The sequence below is a fragment of the Nomascus leucogenys genome, chromosome 12 (genome assembly GCF_006542625.1).
Source record: "Nomascus leucogenys isolate Asia chromosome 12, Asia_NLE_v1, whole genome shotgun sequence".
NCBI classification, from domain to species: Eukaryota; Metazoa; Chordata; class Mammalia; order Primates; family Hylobatidae; genus Nomascus; species Nomascus leucogenys.
Genome location: NC_044392.1, coordinates 30,595,031 through 30,610,109, shown reverse-complemented (window position 1 = coordinate 30,610,109; position 15,079 = coordinate 30,595,031).

The window sequence follows — 15,079 nt, the reverse complement described above, 5'->3', positions numbered from 1 at the left end:
TTGAATTTGCATATTTAGCCACCCTGTTCAACATAAATTCATGTTCCCTTTGCCCCACCTCCACCCCCCACAAAAGTGCCTGCTTCTAGCTTCTGGCCAGAGGCCATGCTTCCAGGCTCATCAGAAGGGCCACCCTTCAGGCTATAATCATTTATGAGAAATAAAGCTCTCCTTCACAAATTTATGAACCTTGTCATTCTTCAACTGACACTAGTATATCATGATCCACCAAGCTTAAAATCTTACAAATAACCTTTATTGTCTCTGTCTCCTTAGCTATTTGTAGTTATTAGGTCACCAAGATCTGAAAATAGACACATCTATGGGAATAGAAGAGGCAAAGTCAAACCACAAGATATCTATATGCTTCCTGAATTCCTACATAAGCATGTACACACACGCACTCGTGCACGTGCACATGCACACACACACACACACTCAGATTTGAACATGAAATACATTGGGCTTAAAGTAAATAAGTTACTCCTGTTAGCAACCTGTTCTTGTTCCCACTTTAAAGTAAGACTAGGCTATTCCCTAAAAGTACATCTGATTCTATGAAATGTTAGCAAATCATTCCAACTTTTCTATAGGAAGACAAAGGAATACACCTGACACCAAAAGACAACAAGAACATTAATAAAAAATCCTCATTAGATCTCTGTTTCCTCTCAAAGTTCTTCTCAGATGACTTGTCACCCCCACCCTTTTATCAACCCTTCCTCCCCAGAGCTTCTCCATCCTTGGTTCCAGACTAACTGCCTATTCAGAGCAAGGTCAAAGAATTATTTTATGGCCTATTTCAGGGAAGAAAGACAGCAAGAAAGTCAAGGAGTACTTTCTGCTTGTGCTGTTTTCTCAAATGCCAAGCTGTCATATTTTGAAGCAATGTATCCTCAATCCCATTACCACCAAGCTTCCACTCTTTTCTCATTTGAACAATTCAGTTATCTCTGGCTTTTCCAACTCAGTACCCTAACATCTATTATCTCAGTTAACAAAGGATTATCCTTTGAAAACATCTGGGAATGGTCGACACAACTACTTTTCCTCATGTGTCATAATTGTTTGTCCTGTGACAGGTACATCCAGTACAGGCTTGAAAGGTAAAAGAAGCTATAAAGAAGCATCTGCAATCAGAAAGAGGTTGTAGAAAAGAAGAAAAAGTCAGTTATTTTGCTTTCTCTACAGTTAGAGCCAAGAAAACTATATTTAGAAAATTGGATTTTATTCTAAAATTTGGAGATTTTTCCCACATCTCTTCTCTGGATAGATTATAATTCTATACCCCATCTCAAAACTTTTAACATATGCAGAATAACAGGTATTTGCATTCCTTTTAAATATCTGGTGTGACAAAGCTTGTTGTTGATCAGACTCCCTGTTTCACTCATACATATTATAATGGTTTTGTTTTATAAATATGTTACACACAACAAAAATGTGATTGCTTCAAAATATTTATAAAATATTAAGGAAACTCAGGACGTACCACCCCAATATAACTGTAGGAGACCAAAATATGCCACCTTAAGAATGCCTCTTTGGCACAGAAATTATTTAAAGTTGATTATTTTGAGAAATAGCAGACACAAGAGAAGCTTTGAAAACAGAAGTTATTCTTTTGTAAGGAAAATTTATATCTATAAAGGAAATCTTCATTTGTGAGAGTATCTCCCTCTCTGTACCAGGAAGAGAAGGATTACTTAATCATTAGAAATTCTTGTCAGTGGAAAAGTCATCAGCAAAAATCTGCATAATAAACCTTGTTCTTGTTTAACAGGCCTTTCTTGGCATAACTTTTTTCTTGTCATAATTGAGTCTCTCACACATACTTCTTTGTATCAGGGAACCATGGTATTTAAGCTCGAAGTCAAAGCCACCTGTTTCAGATCTACTCCAGAGAACTCCTCATTTTTCCCTGAAAACGTATAGATAAGATATACATGTGATTAAACTTCTGTTTGTTTTTCTCTTATTAATCTGTCTTTTATTACAAAGGTCTGTCCCAACTAAGAACTCATGCAGGGTAGAGAGAAAATCCCTGTTTCTTCACCTACAGCTCATTAAATGACTCAAAACAATGTTTAAATAGGAAACCAATGGAGTGTTTAAGCAGGGAAGTAGCAAAAATTGATTTAACAGTATAGGAAAATACTTTTACCTTCAAGGCAGAGAATTTATTATAAATGGGAAAGACTACAAACAAGAACACCTGTTGAAAAGCCACTGCAACAATCTATGCCTGATTTCACTAATTCAGAAGTTATGACAATTTTGACAAGAACACAGCTGAAGTGTCCCTTTCCTTTTATCTATAAAAGGGATATTTCATGAATACTTAGTACTATAAACAAAATTGTAAGAGAAAGCTTAAAATATTATACAACACAAAATATTTTAAATACTGTGGAAGCAATCACATTCCCACAATTAATGTACTAGTTATAAACCATTACATGCTTTTGAAAATATGTTCTTGAAAGACTTTCACTGGGCAAGAACTTGTCCAGTAGTTCAAGTATGTGCAATACCTGGCACACAAAGTGTACTCAATAAATATTTACTAAATAAATACATACACTCATCATTTCTTTAAAAATAGCACCCCATTCAGATATCACACCAATTTACTGGCTTTACCACCTCCACCTACCACCCTGCCTCCAGTTACTATGGAAAAAAAGTCTTTTATCCATAACATATTCTCACAGAATATGAGCTACAATCCTAGTATATAAATATTTTTAAATAGACCAGAAATTATCTTTGACTTATAAAATTAAACAACATAATTTTAAATCACACAAAATATAGTAGGATTAAAAGTTATGAATGTATCTGCAGAGAAGCCAGCAAAAATTCAAGTTGTTTTCCTAAACATTAGTCTTATTGGAAATATGTTGTGTTAAAAGACAAAATTACAACAAATCTAGTTTTACAGACATTAATTGGCCTTTATTTGTGACTTTAGAATTGAGCAGCAGTTCAGTTCAAAAATGGCTCAGAATGTTCCACCCCACCAAATGTGTAGGTTATATTTGTAACTAGAGAAAAGGAAGTGACATACAGAAAACTGTGCTGAGGTACAGAGATAGCCCAATTGGTTATAGCGCGCATTTGTCTTATTTGAACATGGTTTGAAGAATTGGCCGTCTGTGATTGGCTGAGATTCTGTTCCTAAGTTAGGTTTTCAGTTTAAGTGCTGAGTTGGGCTGCATTTAGGAACTCACACATAGGCCTCCTTCGTCCCACTTTTAGTTTGTTTTAACAGTTGTTCATGTGATTTAAAGGATTTGATTAAACACAGTAAAGAACTTCCTGGTGGTGAGGACAGCTAAAAGAATGAGTGATAAAGAGAAAATTAGCATCTCCCTCCCTAGGAAGCTTTATAAACATACTAACTCCTTATAAGTCTCAGTAAATTTCTATGTAAAATTCATAATGTCATGGGTATAGTTTGAGCTAAAATTTACTTCTGCTAACTATAACTTCTGTTTTTAAGTTTGCAGAGTAAATAAATAAAGTGAACAATATTTCAATGGGGGAACTTAGACTACTGAAGAAAACAAAATGCAATCGGTTACATTTTAACATAAAATCAGTACAATTAAGAAATATAACAATTATAAATAATTACTTCTTTGCAAAGAAAGTGCTCCTGAAGGTACTCACCACACCTGAAAGTAATCATACTGCATTTATTTTTAAATAAATCATTATTCAAAGCTTTCACCAATTTTCACTGACATCCTAAAAGGTAAATACTAGTCAGTCTCTTTACATTTTGTTTGTTTGTTTGTTTGAGATGGACTCTTGCTCGGTTGCCCAAGCTGGAGTGTAGTGGTGTAATCTCAGCTCACTGCAACCTCCACCTCCCAGGTTCAAGTGATTCTCCTGCCTCAGCCTCCCAAGTAGCTGGGATTACAGGCACACACCACCACACTGAGCAAAATTTTATATTTTTAGTAGAGACAGTGTTTCACCACGTGGGCCAGGCTGCTCTTGAACTCCTGGCCTCAAGTGATCCTCCTGCCTCGGCCTCCCAAAGTGCTAGGATTATAGGCATGAGCCACCACACCTGGATAATTTTTGTATTTTTAGTAGAAACAGGGTTTCGCCATGTTGGCCATACTGGAGTCTCTTTACAGTAAATTCAAAAAGTATCATAAAATAAAACTAGTTTACATTAGAAACTGTAAAAAAGCATGTAAGCAAGTCAGAGTACCGGCTACTAGAAAGTAATTTCAAATACTTGCTATTTAAAGGACCAGGCACCATTGAAAAGGATTGATGCAATATAAAGAGACAGGTGAGATTTAAAAGGATAGACTACATTTTAAAAGTTGGTCTTTGAAATGCATAGCTCTGAGTGAGAAAAGAAAAGGCAAAAAGAATGAAGACAAGCCCTGTGGCAATTTGGTAGTGAAGGGAGAAAGAAGAAAAAAAGGAAGAAAAAAATTAGGGTCCTATAAGACAAAAAAAGAACCATAAAATTGGAGGATTCAAAACCCCTCCCCAATCATCATCATTAAAACAAACAAACAAAAGGAAAACTGTTAAATATCTGAACTTTTCTACTTTTTCAGAAGAGAGCACCACTAAATAAGGAATCTAGTAAAATATCCTAATTTCATAAAAACAAATAAAATAAAGATAAGCTATGTCCAGAGAGATAGGAGAGATGAAAACAAGAAGAAGGAAGGAAGGAAGGAAGGAAGGAAGGAAGGAAGGAAGGAAGGAAGGAAGGAAGGAAGGGAGGGAGGGAGGAGAAGGGAGGGGACTGAGGGAGGAAGGAATCAAAAGGTTTTCTAGAGATCCACTGGGATAATTCTGTTTATACCTCATTGGTCAGAATAGAGATTGCATGGTGACTTCTAAGTACAAGGGCATCTGAAATAATGATAAATAATTTTTCCCAGTCTATAGTGGAAGGTAAAAAGAAAAAAGTGAACTTTGCAACTTTTGGGTAACCAATAAACAGTATGTGTTATACCTCTTCTGTAACTGAAATATATTACTTCCATGCTCACACTTTATTAGTAATTCAGCTAAATGTAAAAGTATAAGCTGAAAATGATACTACCTTAGACTTTTAAAGTCATTGCCCCATTGCCTTCGAGCTTCAGTATTGTTAAAAGCCCATTGTTCATTCTACTTCCTGTCCTTTATATGTGACTTGTATTTCCTTTTCTGAAAAGTTGTGGAATCTCTGTCTCTGGGGTTCTGAAATTTCATGGTGAAGTGCCCTGGTTTTGAGTCCTTTCTATATTATCAGGTCTGGAACTTTACCAGTTCAATTTCCACAAAGATCAAACCTCCAGTCTCCATCTAAGATGAAGGAAGGTCAGTCTCATAGTTGTTTGCAGAATGGGGATGAGAAATATCCATTTCATAAACAGACTTTCAACTAATTCCTCTGTTATGTCCCATTACCAACATCTTTGCAGTTCCTGATGCCTCCAATCACTCACTAAGCTATCTTAACATCATCTGGCATGCGTTCACTTTTTTCATGTTAGCATCCCATTTGCAAGTCCTTGGTGTTAGCGTTCTCTTTTCTGATAATTCGTCAACTCACTTTTCATCTTCAAATAGTGTGTTGACATTTCTTCTCACTGTAATCAATCTCTTACTTCATTTATCCTCTAAGTTTATGCCTTTTAAAATACTCTTTCGTGAGATTTCAAGAGGAAGCAGAGGAAAATGTGTGTTCAGTCCACCATATTTAATCTGAAGTTCTCTCAATTTCAGCTGTAGTGTAAAGAATGAATTTGTAGGGGGAGGGCTAGAAGTGGTTGGAGTGGGAAGGTGGTGGTGGGTCAAGACTGAGAGGGAGGAGACAATCAAGACTTTTAGTAAGAAGTGGTGAGTATCTGAACCATGATAGTAGCAGGAAAAATAGAGATAAGAGGACAAATTTGAGACAAACTAAATTGATAGAAGCAACTGGAGTTGATAAGTGTCGTAAAGAAGTCCAAGAGGTACAGCACATAAGAGGAATTTCTGTAGGTTACATTTCAATAGTAGCAACAGTGAGCTTTAACTCCTGGCTGGGGTAATCAGAAAAAATGGGTGAAATTTGATAGATGGAGATGGAGGCAGGGCATTCTAAGTTAGATGATTAATCATGAGCATTTATTTGTAACAAGTGTTTTGTGAAGACTAGAACTTAGAATGTTCTGAAATTGAAAAACTTTTGACAAGCACAATTAGTGTGTGTCTTCCTGAGTGGGGAACTGTGATTTGCCTTTTGGGCATATCTTCCCTTTGTTCACTCCTCTATCATTTCAGTAATGACCATGTAAGACAAGTGCTCAGACATTTTACTTAGGCAAGCCTGAAATCAGAGAATCAACCCAAATGTCAATGCTTTGTTGATCATGGGCTAACAATAAGTGCTGTGTTTGTGCTATTGTTTTAACAGTTATATGTTCTCATCATTCAAAAGAAAAATTTAAGTGAAAAAATCTTACTTTCACTCCCAGCCTCTATCTGCCTAAACACTGCCCTCTTCTTTCAGTTCCCACCCCCTGATCCTCTCAAGTGTCCACTCTTACTAATTTCTTGAATATTTTTCCGAATTTATTTATGCAGGTATGAGAAAAATAAATTGTATTTTCCGTTTTTTTACACAAAGCATAGCATTGTGTATATGCTGTTCTGTATCTTGTTTATTTAATAATATACCTTGACAACTGATATATAGAGAGCCATGTCATTCTTTTCGAAGCTACATGTTATTCGATCGTAGAGATGTGCCATAAGATATGGAACCAATATTCTATTGATGGACATTTTGTTAGTTTTTGGAGGGTTGATGGAAAATTCCTCTCTGCTCTCTGAAGATTTGCTAAAAATCTACTGACAAAAGGAATATTAATAGAAGAAAATGTACACAAATTTATTAACTTCCACAGGAGTTGGGGTAAAAATCACATAATGATTATCCCAGCATGCAATGGGGTACAGATTCTTATATACCCCTTCCTTAGGTGACAGGGAGATGAGAAAGTGTGGATGATTTTAGCGTTACTATGAAATGATCTCTAGGGGGACCCAATGGGCTTGAAGAATATACAATGGCCAGGAATAAAGTATGTTGGGCCCGCAGTGCAAACAATGGCTTATAACAAGTCTGTCTAGGTGTGTTGACAGACCTCTTTCTTCCTGCAGTATGAGTTCAGTTAATGAAAACTCAGGGAAGATACCAAAGGTAATTGATTTCTTCTTTGGCAAGTCTAGACTTTAGGCAGATAAGGGAACTGCAGAGAACAACTTCACCGTTTTTTGGGAGAGCTTTGGGGGATACAGAGGATTGAGATACAGGAAGAGAGGGAAGGTCAGAGAGATCCTGAGTGGTCGTCTTCAGTTCAGCATGTTAAAGTGCCATATTTTGGGGTATTGGTTTCTAAGTCTCAACATTTTCGATCTTACTATTTTGCTTCAGTGAATAACCTTATACATGAACCAGTTTACACACATTCAACTGTATTTGTAAAAAGCAAATATTTTGTTAAGGAATAAAACTTGAGTGTTTTAGCAAAACTATAATCATGCAGACCCAGTAAAATGTTTAGCCTTGTTTTTCTATTTTTTCATAAATCTGGAGCTAGACCAATGTATGCTTAAAACCAGCTTTTGAGTAACTTCTGTGAGTTTGTGTTTACTTATAATTTAACTTCCAGAGTACTAAAGTAGAACTGAGAATACAGCTAAAGAAATACGCAGGAAGTCCTCTGAGAGAAGAATGGGGTAGAATGATATTGGCCTTGGCAGCACAATATGCCCCAACTGTTGGAGTCACCCACATGGTGTTCAGGCTTTCTAACCCCAACTTTGGGATATCTCTACTGTCATTCTAACAGTCTACCAGTTTTTTGTTTTGCTTCACTTTGTTTGTTTTATAGAGATGGGGTCTCACTGTGTTGCCCAGGGTGGTCTCAAACTCCTGAACTCAAGCAATCTTCCTGCCTAAGCCTCCCAAACTGCTAGAATTACAGGCATGAGCCACTGTGCCTGGTGTACTGTTATTCTATTAGATTCTCATCCTATTAACCTATTATCATGTTCTGCCCTGACCATAGAGACCAAAGATATTCTTCTTTATGAGAATGGATTTTCCCTGAAGAATAGTAAATTCTCATTATCAGCTGAATGGAAAATGGGATAATCCTCAGGCAGCACATAAGGTGGACATTGGTGAACTTGGTCTCTGCGTTTTGCAGGCAATTTGGCCATCACTTCAAGGTTAGTGCCTCCTAGAAGCTAAGCAAAAAGTTGGTGAGAGACTCTAAGGTCTAATTTAAGTATATGGGCTATAAGAGAAGCCAATTCTGGGCTGGGCACCATGGCTCATGCCTGTAATCCCAGCACTTTGGGAGACCGAGGCAGGTGGATCACCTGAGGTCAGGAGTTTGAGACCAGCCTGGCCTACATGGTGAAACCCACCTCTACTAAAAATACAAAAATTAGCTAGGAGTGGTGGCACGTGCCTGTAATTCCAGCTACTCAGGAGGCTGAGGCAGGAGAATCACTTGAACCTGGGAGGCCAAGGTTGCAGTGAGCTGAGTTCATGCCTTTGCACTCCAGCCTGGGTAACAGAGCAAGACTCTGACTCAAAAAAAAAAAAAAAAAAAAAGGGCTGGGCAGGCTGGCCAGCCGGAGGGGGGGGGGGGGGGGGGGCAGGACAGATGCACTGACTCCACTGGCAAAAAAAAAAAAAAAAAAGCCTGCTCTGGCCAGCCACAGTGACTCATGCCTGTAATCCCAACACTGAAGCAGAAGGGTTGCTTGAGACCAGGAGTTCAATACCAGCCTGGGCAACATGGGGAGACCTTGTATCTACAAATAATTTTTTTTTAATTAGCCAGGCAGGGTGACATGTGTCTGTGGTCCTAGCTACTGAGGAAGCTGAGGTTGGAGGATCACTTGAGCCTAGGAGGTCGAGGCTGCACTAAGTTATGATGGCTCCACTGCACTCCAGCCTAGGCGACAGAGTGAGCCTTGCCTCCAAAAAAAAAAAAAAATAAGTGAGAGAGAGAGAAGCCATTCTACCAATTATTGTATCAACTATAAGTTACTCTCTGATTGTACTGCTATCTCCAAGTTTTTCTTAATTCATAGCATTGACTAGTAATCAAGGAAATGCAACTTAAAACCACAATAAAATATATTTTCACATCTTAAAATCAGTAAATAAAGTATAAAAGTCTGACAATATCATGTATCAGATAGAATGAGGAACAAAAAGAATCCTTCACTGTTGCAGGGAGCATAAATTGGTACTAACATTTTAGAAAACAATTTATCACCATCTAGTAATGTTGAAAATATGCATATTCAACAACCTAGCCATTCCACAGCGGGGCATGTACTCTGGAGAAACTCTTGAATGGGTGTACAAGTAAACAAGCACAAGAATGTTTTTGTATTGTTTGTATTAGAAAAAATGGAAAGAATATAAATATCAATGGGAAAGAGCTAAATGAATTATATCTATATAAGAGAGTTTTTCACATAATAAGAATAAAATTAAGTTGCTTAAATTAGAAAATAGATCTCATAAAAACAACAATGAGCAAAAAAGCAAGCTGAACAATGCATACGCCTCAATAAATTGTTGTAATAATATAATGTCTTGATTCATACATAGGACTTTGACTTTTCCTCTGTTAATTAGAACTAATTCTGGAGGCAAATACTCCTGCTCCCAATCCCCATGCTGGGAGGTGATGGGTGGAAGCATGAAGGAAGAAAAATAATCCCGGCTGTTACATAAGCTCTCATTTATTTAATTACTTGGATTAACATCCCACAACCTACTCCTCTTCCAACAGTGATTAAGAGCATGTAGTGCATAGATGGCCTAGATTTAAAACCCTCCTCCTTGTGTTTTCAACATTTTGCTTAATTATTCTGGGTATCAACTTTCTCACTCAAAAAATGCAGCTAACAAGATTTACTTTTCATAAGATTGTGGTAACAAGCAACTTAATCTAGGTAAAACTTAGTGCCTGGTAAATAATAAGTACTACATAAATGGTAGGGGTTATGGAGCCTCTCACAGTTTCTACTGATAAGAATTCCTCCCATCTCTGCTTCAGGCTTCTCTCATCCATTCTGGGGCATGGTTTCTCCTCTAGTTTGTCAAGATGCTCCCATGCAAATTCCATGTTTCAGAAACATTGTTGATATCTAGTCTACGGGTTGGTGAAGACTTCTTAGATAGGATACCAAAAGCACAAACAAAATAAAAATAAAATGTACTTTATCAAAATTAAAACTTTTGCACTTCAGAGGAAACCATCAAGAAAGTTAAAAGACGATGCCTCAAAAAACAGAAAATATTTGCAAATCATTTATCTGATAAGAGAATTGTATCTAGAATATATAAAGAATTCTCACAGCTAAATAGGAAGATGAAATGGGCAAAGGATCTAAACAGACATTTCTCCAAAGAAGATATACAAATGGCCAACAGGTATATTAAAAGACGGTCAGTATCATTAGCCAGATGGTAAATAATAGGAAAATGTAAACAAAACCACAATGAGATACCACCTCACATCCACTAGAAGGGGTATAACCAAAAAGAAGAGTTGGAGAGGAGATGAAGAAATTGGATCCCTCCTACGTTGCTGGTGAGAATAAAAAATGTTAAATGTACTTTATAAACAGTTTGGCAGTTACTCAATATGCCAAAGATAAAATTACCATATGACCCAGCAGTCCCACTAAACACATACCCAAGATAAATGAAAACATATGTCCATACAAAAACTTGCATATTAATTTAGATAGAATTTAGATAGGAGCATTATTCATGACAGCCAGAAAGTAGAAACAACCCAAATGTCTATCAACTGATGACTGGATGAATAAAATACGATGTTCATACAATAAAATACTATTGAACAATAAAAACAGAAGGAACCACTGATACATGCTGTACTTACTATGTGTGAACCTTGGAAACATTACACTAAGTGAGAGAATCCAGTCTTAAAAAAATTGTATGATTTCATTTATATACAATTTCAGAATAGGCAAATCTATAGAAATGGAAAGTAAATTGGTGGTTGCCAAGGGCTGGGAGTGAGGGGAGCTTGAAGCAAAATAGAGAGAGACTGCTGACAGATACAGGAGATTTTTCGGGGGAGGGGGTGGTGATGAAAATGTTCTAATGTTGATTGTGGTGATAATTGTACAACCTGTGAATATACTCCAAACCATTGAATTTTACGTTTCAAATTGATGTAGTTTATAGTATATGAATTACATCACAAAACTGCTTTTTAAAAATCTGATGCACAGAACACTTCACTTTCTCAGGGCTGTCATGGATTTAGTTCTTTTGTATAACTTTCTTACCACTTTAATGAGATTTTTGAAAGGGGTAGCAAATGTGCTTGCTCAGTCCACTCTTGATTCAGAAGCTTTGGAGGGACTATTTTTAAAAAGAACTGCCCCCAAAAATATAAAGGACACGGAGAAGTTATGGAACTATATATGTCACACAGGAAATGCAGACGAGTTCATACAAAAAAAAAAAACAAAACAAGTTGAGTCATAGGCGAGGGAAAAGAAAACCAGTTTGGTTTGTTATTTCTCTAAGATATAAGGCAACTTAATGAGAGAACTTGTTGGTTTGTTATTTCTCTAAGGTGTAAGGCAACTTAATGAGAGAACTTGTCCTCACAACTCTGTGCTTCTCAAAAAGTACAACGTGGTTTTAAGGAGTTTTCTGTTGAAATATGTAACAGAAAGTTAAAAACGAAGGAGGAGATACCAGGGCTGATATGTATATTGTTCTTATGATAATATACACAATTAAGGGAGCTTTGACTCATCCAAAAATGGTTCAGGGGGGTGACTATGGGACCCCTAACCATGTAGAGGGGTGAAGGGGGCCAACACCCTCTTATTCTCCTATAGTAACCGGAGTACTTTCAAATCCAAATACTTCTCAGCATTTTTATGCCCATCTTAAAACTTTAATTGATAAGATTTCACATGTCAGACCCTAGACTCTTGCAGTTAGTGACATTACTCCTCTTTCACGTGCTGCCTGAATTCCTCTCTTATCCACTAACAAGTGGTCATCTAACCTCTGATATTTACAGTGATAGGGAGTTCACTACTTTACAAAACAACTCACTCTTTATTTGTACAGCACGGTTGGCTAGAAAGTTCTTTCTCACATTGAGACAAACTCAGTTTTTCTGTATCATTGACATATGTAATCCTAGAGAGACTTTTGTTTCTACCCAAAATAGGCTTGTATGACCTTTTCCGTATAGGAACCTTCTTGAAGGCAATTATCATGGATTTTTCAATATCTCCTCTAGGCTAAGGATCGGAAGTTTCTTCAGTGGCCCCTTATGTGACATGGCTTTAAAAAATTCATTGCCATCTTGGTTATTCTTAAATTCTCTGGTAGCTAAGCCAAGCTTATTTCCACATGCATGAAAGATGGATAGGTGGTAAGGCCTATGGTCCTGAACTAGTAAATGAATTAACATATATGAAAGTATTTTTACAACTTAAAACACTTTGTAAACATAAGATACTATTAAAACATATCTACTTCATAGAAGGCAACTTGGCAAAGCATATTAGAAACTTGCAACTCAAAATATGGTCTAAGGTACACCTGGCATCACTTGGAAGCTTGCAAGAAACAATTTCAGGCCCACCTCACATCCATTAAATCCCACTTGCATTTTGACAAGATCCCCAAGTGTTTCATTTGCACATTAAAGTCTGAGGAGCTCTGTAAACTTAAAAATACGCAAACACTTTCACTAAGCAATCCTTGTTTTTAGGTATTTATCCTGAGAAAATGATTAGGTTAAGTACACAGCATTTTTTATAACAGCAAAAGCTTACAAAGAACTTAAAATTCCACTATAGAAAATTGGCCAAGGTGCTTTACAGTTCATCTATGGATACACCATTTGCCAGCCAAGGCTAACTCTATAAAGCAAGCTGGTTCTTCTCAGCTGGTGCTGGTACCTAGAAGATGCCTGCTCCTCTGCTGATGCATGCCGCCGTGAACACAGATGTATGTTTAGTTGACGCAAAAGGGCATTACTATCCCCACATCAGTTATCCCTGGAGGAGAACTAAGCCATCTGCCTCGATCATCTTTTAAGGGTTCAGTCAGTTTAAAACTTTGCTTCTATACCTAGATATTTTCTTTTCTCTGTGTGTTGGTCAGGTACAATTATTTTTAACAGAGCTTCCATCAATATCATAACTAGAGAAGACACTGCAAAGATAATATTGGAGAAATGTTAACAGGCTGTTTACAAAATGTGTACCCGAGTGTCAATGAAGTGGCTTGATTTTTTTCTTTTTTTTTAAATTTTTCTTTTGTATCCTTTTATTTTATTTACTTATTTTTTAGAGACAGGTTCTCACTCTGTTACCCAGGCTGGTGTACAATGGCACAATCATAGCTCACTGCAGTCTCGACCTCCAGGGCCTCAAGCAATCCTCCCACCTCAGCCTTCCAAGTAGCTGAGACTACAAGTGCATGCTGCCATGCCTGGCTGATTTTGTTTTGTTTTTTGTAGAGATGAGGTGTCAGTATGTTGCCCAGGCTGACCTTGAACTCCTAGGCTCAAGTAATACCCTACCCTGGCATCCCAAACTGCTGGGATTACAGGCAAGAGCCACTGTGCCTGACCTTTTTTCATTTTAACTGAGAAATGTGTTCAGCTCTTTTGTTCCTTAGTCATTGATCATCACTTTTGTTGTATCTGTTAGTCTTGTCATAGAGTTGATGTACTTATTACACAGAGAAGGCCTTTTATCACGACCAATTTATTTTAGGAAATTTCAGGGAAAATGTTTTTCTAGAACACCTTATTTGACATTATAAAACAACTCTTCGCTCTTGCACTCCAGACCTCCCTTTCCAGTTTTCTTTTTCTCCATAGTGGTCGTCACCACTTGTTTTATTTTATTGATGGGCTGTCTGGCTCCCTCAACTACAAAGTAAACTCCACAAGGGCAGAGAGTTTTGTCATTTTTATTCATTGCTGTACCTGCATCACTTAGAAAGTTTCTGGCACCTAGGAAGTGTTCAGTAAATATTTATTGAATAAGTTTATGTAAAACGTCTCAGAGTCCTTAGAGAAACTGGTCTTTTGGGGTTGGAGAATAAAGTTCTTTACCTCATCAGTTAGACTCTATCTAAGGTACACAAGGGCTTGCTAGTCTCCTAAGTTAGTCTGCTAATAAATGTTAACCCTAATAACTGAAATTGTTAGCAGAGGTAATTATCCAGTTCTATATCAAGGCAAAAAGAGAGCAGTGGATAGAAAGATCTTAGAAGTCCCACTAGGTTCATCCAAGCCACCATACACATAGGCAGAAAAATCAAAATAAGATATGAGTCTGGACAGGGTGAGCAATCTGGGAAAAGATGAACACAGTATGCTAGGACCCAGAAATCATCAGGTCTATGAAAACTAAGCCAGAACACAAATGTGAATTCCATAAGATCAGGGACATAATCTGTCTTGTTCATCCAGGCATGGTAATCTGCCAGAAATCATGCTTAACTGTAAGAACTGAATATTTGTTAGATAATTAAACCATCAACTAAATGAGATTCATGCAACAATGAAAAATGCTGCTATAGGTACACAATATTGATATACTAGAAAGTTAAAAAATCAAGTTGGAAATTAGACTGCTATTCCACTTTTGTTTGTGTGTATGTATCTACAAATAGGTGGAAGGATATACCAAAATGTCAACAGCAGTTACCTCTGGGTGGTGAGGTTAGGAGGTTGTTATTTATCCCTGTATGTTCATTTGTGAATGAATATTTATTACATCATTATAAAAAGGATTTTTAAACTGTATGTGTAAGAGTATATGTTGCTACTGTGTAAGAGTATATGCTGTTACTGTAAAGACATTGTATTACTACTGTTGACCTCAGAGCACGCACCTCTTGCCTAATTCTAGGACTCCTAGCTAAGTCTTTGGAGTTTCAGCTGGAAGAATGCTGGAGGAATATGGAGCTCCTCCCATTTCTCACAGCCACCTCCAACTCTTAAAA